General features: G+C 41.9%; 1 long non-coding RNA gene across 1 annotated transcript; it reads left to right on the forward strand.

The window, feature by feature from the left end:
- The first annotated feature begins 7,745 nt into the window (after positions 1-7,745).
- On the forward strand, positions 7,746-8,451 carry LOC142380627 (uncharacterized). The gene is made up of 4 exons (XR_012769836.1): positions 7,746-7,816; positions 7,925-8,022; positions 8,113-8,201; positions 8,318-8,451. It is a non-coding gene; the product is annotated as an uncharacterized LOC142380627 (long non-coding RNA).
- Positions 8,452-12,337: the final 3,886 nt, after the last annotated feature.

The raw sequence follows: 12,337 nt of genomic DNA on the forward strand, positions 1-12,337 counted from the left end.
AACCAAACAACACAGAAATAACAGTTGCACTATTCTTCACCTCAAAATGGCATTTGTTAAGAAAGAGAAAGAAATACAATTTAACACGCTGTGGACAGGGAAACTACAAATCAAAAGATACAGAAACAATGCATAAGCGAAAAACTTTCTTTATCAGGAATGTCACATTCACGTCGAACGACGTGATGAATCGATGGCCTAAGGACAGAAACTCTCCCTTAGGAATTGCGAAACCAACATTTACTCGACTGATAACAACTCTGCAATTAGCACATTACCTAAAGAAACTAATAATTATTACAGTTCAACCATAAAGTGCCCCTGGAAGACACAAGGAAAGAAAGTGTGATCACACACGAACATTTGCAGCAGCAGAAAACTGTCAAGGACAAACCACGCTCCTTCACACCAGCCGCGTGCCCGCGCAGCACCCTCTGTCCCCCTGAAGGCCAAAACACCTTCACTCGCCTGTTGAGAATAGAACTTTAGAAACTTAACACCAATCACAGCAGTATTCAATAATTCAATAATAACAAGATGCACTCAACGAAAATACAGAATCTTAAAGAAATAAACACTCAGCGTTTAAAAATCACAGCTCTTCACTGTAACAACACCTATCTCCCCAAATTATTAATGTGGCAACTATAACAATTAAGCAAATTATAACAATGAAGCAAATTATAACAATGAAGCAAATCTGAGTTTAACTTAAAATGCTACGAATACTCAAAAGTCAAGGGATGATATGAGTCAGAACTTTTCCTTTTCTTCTTTTTTTTAGATTCACATAAAACATCAGATTTCACACACATTGACAGACAACAGAGACCGGTCCCACGCACTCACACCAAGTCAGTCGATCAAAGTTTTGTGTCAGTCACCGTTCAAATCTTCACAGTTTTAAATTATCAATTTCTTTCATTTAGACTTTTAATTTTTCAGGAGATGTTGGTGTCGGCAATATATGGGATACAAAATGTGTTTTCCCTACAAGCCTTGTGATATGGTTTCTTGACCAAAGCAACAGATGCTGACGTGTACTTTACCAGCCTCGCTGTGACCTCTCAATAATAATCTCCTGTGGTCAATTTCATAAACGAATTTGAACTTTCTTCTAAATGTCTTTATACTGAGGTCTCGGATAACTCTAAAGAGTTCTAGGCAGATATATAAAATGATATAAACATATATACTTAAAATGTGCTCCTCATAGAACTGGATTTTTTCATTTCAGAGTTTTTTTTGAAAGCCTGATTGATTCAATCGTTGAACTTTAATGTTCGCCAGTCAATCAATTATCAGTATTCGTTTTACTCCTTGACTAGTGAAAATAATTTTCACGTATGTTTAATGAGTCTAGTGTACCCCGTACTCCCGTCAGTGTTCCTCCCCCCAATGCATTGAAGGATGGCTGATAGGATGCAAGAGGTACTATTGGCGATTGCTCAACAACCTACCCGCTTCTTTACAGCTATTAATTAATCCAGTTTGAATTCATCCGATTCACAATTGGCCGGAGCGCAGCGACTATAGTCCTTCTTAATTACCCCAAAAATACAATAACAAGCCAGACCAACTGACCACAGCTGTCTGCTTTACAACTCACATCAGCTGCTGTTCACCCAATTTTATCCCAATTCAAACATTTGGCTCCTCTTGGCCCAAAATTTCCCAAACAATTTCAGCAGCCCCCCTGCGCAGAGGAAAGCAATGGAAGAGCTTACCGAATGCAGGATCCGTCTCCCTCCTGTGTTCTTTTAAATTTGGGGAAGCCGGAAGAAGCCGTCAGCTGTGCTCCACTAACAGAGATCAACTGCGTAATGGTAGGAAAAACATCCAACCTGCTGGCTTGTTACAGCTGATGTCGGTTGTCGGGGCACAAGGACACGCTCCGCCGGGATCCAGATGCAAACTCTCACGTCGGGGTCACCATTATGTTGTGGAGAAATTAGAGTCGAATCCCGCGTTGGTCAGCCGTCCATTGGGGAGTTTATTGAACAAACCGTCACAGCAAATGTGCGTACAGAATGTACAAAATGTCCGACGAGCTCAACTTGTGACACCCTTTTATACCGTTTTATCATAACAAGTGTACGTGGCCCTCTCTGGAGGCGCCTAGCTTTCGCAGTTTATCATCAACACGCTCATTCTAACTATCAACAATATTCATATGAACCAGTCAACAAGGCCCAGGATGTAACTAGGCCAGAAGTCATGAGCATGTCATGACATCCTTCTCCCACACCTGTAGCCTCCTTAAAGTGGCTTGGCTATAAGTGCAGAGATGAGATATATGCAGCATTAGTACATTGTGTGGCTAATGATAGTAGGTGATTACAGACTCAGTTTGCAGCTTATTAGATATATCCAGCTGGAACTAATGCAGTATATAACAGTCCTGAATGAATTACAGTTGTAATATTTTTGCTGAAACTCTTTTAGAGAGGTGTTGATTCAACTTTCTAATCATTTTGGAAGCTGATGCTTGGGGTGCTGCTGAACTGTATTATGTCATAGTGAGAGATGTTTCAAATGTTTTGTCTTTTCCCTTTCCACCAATAAGGGTAGGTTAAATACTGGTAAAAGTTCGCTGTATAACAACAGAGCTAAACGGCAATACAAACCTCCAAAATTGAAAGTTGAATTAATGCTTATGAAACATTTAAACAAAAACTGTACTTTAGAACCTTTATGAAGGTAGAATTTATTGCAGGACTGTTCTATATTCTACTACACTACATAGGTTTTATCTAAATGTACTTAATCATGTACCTAATTGTGTATTCTAATGTATAATCAGCCATTCATCCTTGGTACACAGTTCATTTTGCTTAACTGGCAATGACAAAATCTGTGAGGGTGTAATGCTTGAGGTGAAACACTTTTGCAGCTTGTGTGTATTCCAAATCATTACTATAAGAGGGGAACAATGTAAACAGACCGATAAAGTTTAAATTAATATTTTGAAAATGTGTTACAGTTCGTTCAGGCGTCTGGCATAAAACCTGCTTCAGACGAATTAAAAATGATGACCTCCACCAGGTAAGTATCCGCTTAAGGTGTCTTGAATTTTTAAACTAAATGTAAAGTGTCCGTAACTAAAATGTGTTTTCTCATCATTTCAGCTTTCTAAATGTTCTGAGGATGAACTGCTTTCAGATGAGGATAGCATACCACATTCCAATGTTCAAATATCTGACGATGATGATCAGAACCAGTCCGATGAGGGTTACATACCAGACTCAGAGTTTCAAGATGATGAAGATTCAGACGCAAGTATGCCTTTTATGCCTATTCGGTGTAACGATGGACAGATTCAAGTAAAACCAATAATACCTGATGCTGGGACATCTTATGGGCCAGACACAGGCATCCCAGTTGTGCCCAGTACATCAAAAGGTCAACCATCCCTTGAAGAACTATCAGGCTCAGCAAATTCTATGAAAACCTCGCTAAAGAAAAAGAAGGCAAAGCTAGAGGATCAAGCAGAGCCTTACAACCATGAAAACCAAGAAACACATTTGACTATGAGCACTAAAAATTACTGTTACATTTGTGGTAAACCACAAAGCAAAATTTCTCGCCACTTAAAGACACACACTACACATGCAGAAGTTGTTGTTTTTTCCCTCCCTGAGCATTCAAAGGAGCGTGAAATATTGTTAGAAAAAATGAGGAATAAGGGAAATTTTAGACATAACACTGCTGTTTTACAAGGTGGAACAGGCCTGCTTAAAGTAAAGAGAACACCAAAGGCTAAAACAGTGGCAGGAAAGTTTGTTCACTGTATGTACATCAAGGGATGTACATTCGGAAAGAGCTTTGGAGGCATGACCGCAGATGCCCCTGCAAGCCAGAAGATTTGGAAAAAGAACCTGGGAGGACCAAAGTACTGGGTTTAGCTGTTGCTCAAGAGTCTGCATCTTGTCACCAAATCTCAGCTGGAGTTTGGAAGCTCCTTAATGCCATGAAACAGGATGAGGTTGCCTCAGCTGTGAGCTTGTACCACAGTGTTTTTCACATGGCTGGTGAGTGTCATATGAATGTTATTGCTATTTCCTTTTCTGCAACAGCAACCTGACACTAGTGAGCAATCTAGCCAGTGTGCTGGTACCCAGACATGGGTTCCTACCAGCTGTATGGGTACCCAAACACAGCCTGCCACATTGTACACAAAGCGTAAGTCTGAATTAAATTTACTAACCATGTACCTAAAAAGTACACCTCAGTCATCTTATAGTTTGAATAAACAAGCAAATGCACATGTAGCACTGACAACGTGGAAGTCCGTCTGACATCAGTCTGTCAAAAGATGACTACATGTGTTCAGCGGAGACATGCATTATGTCTCAGGTGGAAAATGTGAAAGCCATGGCTCATTATTGTTATGTATTTGTCTCATTTTATTTAGGTATCCATGTGTCAGTACAGACACGTGATGCTTGGACACAGTACATTGCACCGGATGTGACTGGGAGGAGCATAGGGACCTTTTGCGACCTGTCAGAGGAGGAAGCCCAGATGGACATTGAAGAGGCGAGGCAGGAGGAGGAAGGCGCAACCTGTTCAGACTTCATACCTGACAGTGATTCCAGCTCTGAGTCTTCTGATGGCCAAAGCACGCCCGAGAGACCCACACAAAGGCTTAAGAAGTACGTATGAAACATTTCATATAATACTTACTCCATAGCATAGTAAAACAAAAGCCAGAAAACAGAACTATTGTCATGCATTCAACCCTAATACACTGATTCACTGTCACCGATCTGTGATGTTTTAGAATTCTTTTACACAATCTGGACGACATGTAGAAAACTACTACTGAGTGACAATGATATGTCATGTTTTTAATACTGTATATCCTGTCATTGCAGACAAGGTGGAAGAGCTCCTTCTGTCGAAGTGAGGCACAACAGGGTTATTCCTCCCCATGAAGACAATAAGTACATTGTGTTTGAGACAAAGCTCCTGGACCTCTTCAAGCTCTGCCGGGATTGCGGGTCAGGCAATGTCTACATCAAGAAAAGAGTCATGGGCACATTACTTATCATAATTGGGGGCCTAGCAGCGAAGCTGCGAAGGCACCCATTGTGTTAGTAGCTTTTCTTATTATTGATCCGTTTCTGCTGCAATTGAAGTCTATGGCAGCCCCATTAACGCAATGCGAGAAAGTTGTGAAATTTGGCACACTTAATCAGCCAAGTGCCAAAGCCAAAGTCAAGAAATTTCAAGCCCCAAGAGCTTACTCTCTAGCGCCACCAACACGTCAAAGTTCAAAGTGCATTCAGCCTAATAACTTTTCAATACTTGGTCCAAATTTCACAAACAAGGCATCGTTGGAATCCTTGGATCATGACGAGTCCAACGCACCCTATGACGTCAATTTGCGTATACTTAGATTTTCCGCCATTTTGAATTTTATCAAAAAGCTTAAAAAAGCATTTCAGGTCACACAGATTGTCAAATCTTCACGAAACTTGGCACATAGACTCTTAAGATCAAGCCGCACAAAAGTTATCGTGTGGAATTTTTAATTAGGCTTCCGATTTTCCATAAAAGCCAATCAAAATCGAGGTTGACGCCGCCAAACCGGAAGTGAGGTCATATCGTGGTAACCATTTGATGTTATGACGTCAAACTTATAACACAGACTCCAGACCGCTAAGGTAAGAGGCCCAAGAAGTTTGGTGACGTTTGGCCAATAGGTGGCGCTATATGTAGCCAAAATGTCTTTTTGCTTATATCTTTGGACTCTTTGGTCCAAATGTCACACATGAGGTACCAATGGAATCACTCGATAAAGTCGGGGATATTGCACCTCATGACGTCATCTGCGCCATCTTGGATTGTCCGCCATTTTGAATTTAATCGAAAACCTTCAAAACACTTTTAAGGCCACGCCTATTGTCCAATCCCGACGGGACTTGGCACATAGAATCTTCAGACCAAGCCACACATAAGTTATCAGGTGGATTTTCTCATTTCACTTCCGTTTGCCCGTGACAGCCAATCAAACTCTACGCCGACACGCAAACGTGACATTTGGCCAAATCTCTGCGATCCATTGATGTATCGATGCCAAACTTGCTGCATGGACTCAAGACGCATTCCTGAGCAGCCCAAGCCTTCCCTATTGTGCCAATATGCTAGGCCCCCACATTGCTGCTTGCAGCTATATTTGTCGAGTGTTATTCGTGCGACAAATCAAACACTGCATGAAAAGAGGGATTTGTGGATGTATGTGGCCCCTTACATGTCCGCATACGTTGAGCCCCTGCATTTGCGGTGGTAAAAGTGAAAACTTGGCCCAAGTTGTCGCAAATTGACCTGGCAACTGCTCCCCCATGCCCCCCTCCCCTCCCCTACTTAGGAGAGCCTTTAATATGTAAATGCCAGTGATCAGGTCAGGAGCTGCCACAGTCATTTTCAAGTGGGTTGGGGTGAGGTGAGGTGGGGGGTGGGCAGGCCTGTTTCTACACGTTCCTGACCATCACCTCCAACTCCAGCCAAGTTTGTTGCTGTGTTGTCTTGAAAAAGAAGAGGTGCACGCTGTCTGCTGGTGACAGGTGATGCATATCTGTTTTTTTTTTCTCCCAAACAGCTCTTTTGTAATACCGCTTTTTGTGGGCAAAATTCAAGGATTCAAGGATTCAAAGGTTTATTATCATATGTGCAGTTAGAAACGTGTTTCCTTGAACAATGAAATTCTTTTCTTTGTTGCCCGCACTGGATGTCCAAATGTATAATAATAAAGATAAGATAAAGATAAAATAAGCATGCAACAGCAATATTCTAAAAGGTTTCTTAAATAAAATAGAAATATAGAAATAAAAATATAGAAATCTGGCCAGTATAATGTGCAGTAGTGCGCTCAGTGTTTTATTGTGTATGGCTTAATTTGGTGTCACAATGGTCACAATATCGCCGAGGTCTTTTCTTTGTCCTTGCAGAGTCCATTTTTGTGTCAAAACAGTGCAAATTGCCAGCTGTGGTCCGACAACATTAAATAGCAAAAGGACGGGAGGTTGTCTCGCGAGTATTCCGTGTAATGACGTATACGCATATGATTGGTGGAGCTTAACGGCTCGCATAAGCTCTCGTTCAATCACGTATGAGAAACATTGTGTCGTGCAGTGTAAACAAAAAGTTTAAGGAGCAGATCTGGCGGCAGAAAGGCAGACAGAAAGGCAGACAGAGTCCCGTGCTGTGAAAACTGCCCTGGTTTGCGGAATACAATGGCTGGAAGACGACTTGCTTTCAACTCCCCAGCAACTCTCTGCGGGTCTACAGGTTTGTGTGTTTTTTTCTACTTGCACATGACCATTTGATTGTTTAATTTTAGTCTTGTTGACACTGTACAGCACTTGGGACAGTTCTCGCTGATTTTAAATGTGCTGTATATTAAACTTACTTACTCACTTGCTTACAGGCAGATAAAATGAAAGTCCTGTTGAATGCTATGACCGGGATGTCTCGTATGGTGGCCAGCACTGTGGATACGGTCGTGGAGAGGGTTCTGGAGGGAATCGACCAGAGATTCGCTAGGTTGGAGGCAAGATGGCCGTCGAGAACGGACTGAAAATACATTCCAGAGAAGTTGAAGAGCGCAAGAGAAGGCGGATACAGAATCCGAAAATCGCGGTAAGAGTAGGTTATTGACTGTGGCTTTAGGCTAAACTCAACTTAATTGTGTCCATCACGTGAAAACCAGTGTGAGTTGCTTTATTTAAAAAAATGAATTTCGTGTTTTCAATTTATAGGAAGCAGTTCGCCGCCTGCATAACTCACCGTGGCATTATAATCCAGGTCAAGGGTAAGAATAAGTGACTGTTCTCCCAATATCTAGTTGAGTTGGACCTGATGTTACGTTACGTCAATGCAGTTTTTTTTTTTATTAACCATAGGCCTATTGTTTTTACAGGCTACTGTCACCTCACAATATGGATGTAACGAGTCGCTTGAAGGAGGCGGTGTCAAACAGTCCGAACTTCAGAGAGGCAGACGGGGACACTATCGAGGGTGAGCGGCGCTGACTTTTACCACGGCTGGCACTGACACTTTTAAGCACTGGTCATTTTATTCATTCCTCTTGTTTGTTTGTTTTTTTAGCTGCGTGACGGACCTGTGTGCTGTGCTACAGGCGCGTCTTGAAGCCAACCCGAAATACTCCCAGTCTCACCACAGAAGAGTGAAAGAGAGTAAGAACATATACGCTGTCAATATGACTTTTGTTACTTTATAGACAAGTTGTCAATATGCTGTGCATGGATAGACTATGTTTTGATTATTTATTGGTTATTCCAACAACTCCCAGAAGCCAGCTTCTGATCCAGGATGAGGACGTCTGACAACTCCCGCAGACCCTGCAGGGACCGGAGTAATGCGAAGAATGCGGATTCCAAACGGCGGCGTTTAGGCTTATTGTGTATATTGTAGGCTACAGCAGTGTGTGTGTATATAGTTTTCAATTCTTTATTATCAACATGGTTCTTATTACAATGTTAGCTATGTACATTGTGTGGTGTGGCAATAAAAGCGCTTTAAAAAAAAAAAAGTTTCCTTTTTCATTTTCTCAATAGATTCACGTCATTCATGCCTGCATTAGCCTAGTCATAGTGCAGCTTATAAGAATGACGTGAATATATGAAGTACACAAACATCCCAGGAATATTAGTAATCATAATCAAAATTATTAATCATAATTGCTGAATGATATGCCCATATAAAGTATGTATATATTAACCTTATTGGCCAATGGGCGGTCAGCTTTGCAGGAGCTTTTTTATGTAATCACGTGCCTTTTTCGTCCAATACCAGCGAGGCCAGTGAGAGGTCCAGGCACTCTCACAGCGGGGTGCTAATGGCTCAGCGATTAGCACCCCGCTGTGAGAGCCCGCAGCGAGTCGGGTTCGTTTCCGACGATTTTCTCGCTCAACAAACTTAAAGTTTGTCTGCCTGCAAGCGCCCAGGTGCGTCCGAAAACTAGGCAAATTCGCGGAAGTTCACTGCCGTCCACAGTGACACAAATCCCTCTTTTCGTGCAGTGAAACAAGTGGGAAAGCCAGCCTTTCTACCAGAGCCGTCCAGCAGGAAATTTGCTGTTGTCTGCTGCAACGCTATTTTCTGGAGGAAGCTGGACCATGATGCGGCGCATCCTTTCGCAGCTGAGACTCGCTTGCATAGCTGACCAGACCTTTTATACCACACAGAGAGAGTTACTGCAACCGGCTATTGAGCGCAGGTGGTCAGAGGAACAACAGAGAGTTGTGGGACAGCTGCTGTCGACCAGTATTCCTCTCGTCATCGCCAGCGATGGATGCGCCGACAGCCCAGGCCACTCTGCTAAATTTGGGGTTTACACGGGACTGGAGGCCACCCTCAACAAGATTGTCGATCTGGAGCTGGTGCAGGTATTATTCCTTTTCACTTTTTGTTGATTTTACAAAATATGCACATGTTATATAGTTCCATCATTTACATGAGGAAATTTGTTTTGATATCTTTTGATTAACCAGAGCAATGAGGTTAAGTCATCATACCATATGGAGCTGGAAGGATTCAAAAGACTCGAGGGTTTCCTGTCTCACCATGGGCTACAGATTGGTAAACTGATCACGGATCGCCATCGCCAACTCGCCAAGCATGTCAGGGAAAACCTACCGCACGTCTTGCATGTGTATGATGTTTGGCATATAGCAAAAGGTAAACAATGTGTGTTTTTGGAATCACACATTTGCATGAAAACACCAGACAGAAAAATCTGATTTAGTAATTTAGTAACTTTCATGTCATTATTACACACAGTAGAAAGTGTCATTTGATATTCTTACTTACACCTTTCTTACATATAACTGTGTTACATATAACTATCCACTGTGGCTTCTAGACATGTCTTATGTCATCTGATTATATATATCCTGTTCTGTACTTTGTCAACAGCTGTCCAAAAGAAGGTCCATGCCCTCGCCACACAGAAGAACTGTGACGATCTTCTTGGTTGGAAGAAGAGCATCAACAACCACGTGTATTGGGTTGCATCTTCAACTCAGGACCAAGAGGAGGAGCTGCGTGGTGCGAAATGGAACTCCTTGGGAAACCACATACAGGGGATCCACTCTGGGCATTCAGCAATCTTCCCAACCTGTCTTCATGGAGACCTACAGGAAGATAGAGCCAAGAATTGGCTCAAGCCAGGTAAATGTATTTGAACTTCATCTGTCTTGACCTATCCCTAACAGGGATATACTATGAAATATATCCCAATATCCTCTGAGCTGGCCAGGATACCATGGAACCTATGAGGTCCTTCAAAATAATGAAGGCCTGTGCATTGAGATATGTATTTTTCTGTATTCTCAAAACATGTTGTGTACTCTTGTTCTGTCTAGGCACAAAAGTGGCTGAAAAGTTTGATGACATCCTCAATAATACCACCTTGGTGAAGGACATCAAGAAAATGTCATCAGGTCACCAGACATCATCTCTTGAATCCTTCCACAGTGTCATCAATCAATTTGCACCAAAAATGAAGTCGTACAGATATCATGGCATCCTCAGCAGGTAAGTTCATACCTCTCACTAATGTTGATCACTCAGAATGTTACTGTATTCATGCTGGTGGTAGAGAACATCCCATTCAATATCAATATTAACAGCATAAACAAAATCATTGTTTCTTTCCCATAATTTCTACCTCAGGTTTCAATTGGCAGCACTGCACTACAATGCAAACAGTGGCAGGGAGCAGGCAAGGACAAGTAAAGGGGACCTACGCTACAGCATTCGGAAACCAAAGTACAGGCCAGGGAGTGCTTCAGCTAAGCCAGTCAAAGAACCATGCAACTACTGTAAGTCAAAGGTGGAAAATGTCACCACTTTGTGTGTGTGGGGGTAGTTATCTAATTTACTTAGTGTTACAAAACAGACACCCCACCAAAACTAAGATCCATAATCTTCTTTTCAATGTGTTTTTTAAATGTGTGTACTGTGTAGCCTATGTTGAGCAACTCATGGCTGATGTGGCGGAGCAAGACTTCAACACTTCTCCACGTGAGAGGCAGCCATCACCACCACCTTTGAGCAGCGGCCATGTGTACCCCCCCAAAGAGGAGATAATCCGATGCCATCACAGCCGATTTTCAAAAAATTAATCAAATACAGATCAGAGCGACTTTCTATGGGCAAATGTGTGTGATGTATGATATTTGAAAAAAATTCAGTCTTTTTTTTCTACACTATATATATATATATATATATATATATTATTATTTTTTGCTTGTTTGTTTAAAATCCATTGCTGAGGTTAACAAATGCATTATAACAAATAAATCAGATTTATCAGGTATACTGTACATTCCACTGCACGAAAAGAGGGATTTGTGTCACTGTGGACGGCAGTGAACTTCCGCGAATTTGCCTAATTTTCGGACGCACCTGGGCGCTTGCAGGCAGACAAACTTTAAGTTTGTTGAGCGAGAAAATCGTCGGAAACGAACCCAACTCGCGGCGGGCTCTCACAGCGGGGTGCTAATGGCCCAGCGATTAGCACCCCGCTGTGAGAGCGCCTGGACCTCTCACTGGCCTCGCTGGTATTGGACGAAAAAGGCATGTGATTACATAAAAAAGCTCCTGCAAAGCTGTCCGCCCATTGGCCAATAAGGTTAATATATGCATACTTTATATGGGCATATCATTCAGCAATTATGATTAATAATTGTGATTATGATTACTAATATTCCTGGGATGTTTGTGTACTTCATATATTCACGTCATTCTTATAAGCTGCACTATGACTAGGCTAATGCAGGCATGAATGACGTGAATCTATTGAGAATGAAAAAGGAAACTTTTTTTTTTTTTTAAAGCGCTTTTATTGCCACACCACACAATGTACATAGCTTACATTGTAATAAGAACCATGTTGATAATAAAGAATTGAAAACTATATACACACACTGCTGTAGCCTACAATATACACAATAAGCCTAAACGCCGCCGTTTGGAATCCGCATTCTTCGCATTACTCCGGTCCCTGCAGGGTCTGCGGGAGTTGTCAGACGTCCTCATCCTGGATCAGAAGCTGGCTTCTGGGAGCTGTTGGAATAACCAATAAATAATCCATGCACAGCATATTGACAACTTGTCTATAAAGTAACGAAAGTCATATTGACAGCGTATATGTTCTTACTCTCTTTCACTCTTCTGTGGTGAGACTGGGAGTATTTCGGGTTGGCTTCAAGACGCGCCTGTAGCACAGCACACAGGTCCGTCACGCAGCTAAAAACAACAACAAGAGGAATGAATAAAATGACCAGTGCTTAAAAGTATCAGTGCC

The sequence above is a fragment of the Odontesthes bonariensis genome, chromosome 5, assembly GCF_027942865.1.
Source record: "Odontesthes bonariensis isolate fOdoBon6 chromosome 5, fOdoBon6.hap1, whole genome shotgun sequence".
NCBI classification, from domain to species: Eukaryota; Metazoa; Chordata; class Actinopteri; order Atheriniformes; family Atherinopsidae; genus Odontesthes; species Odontesthes bonariensis.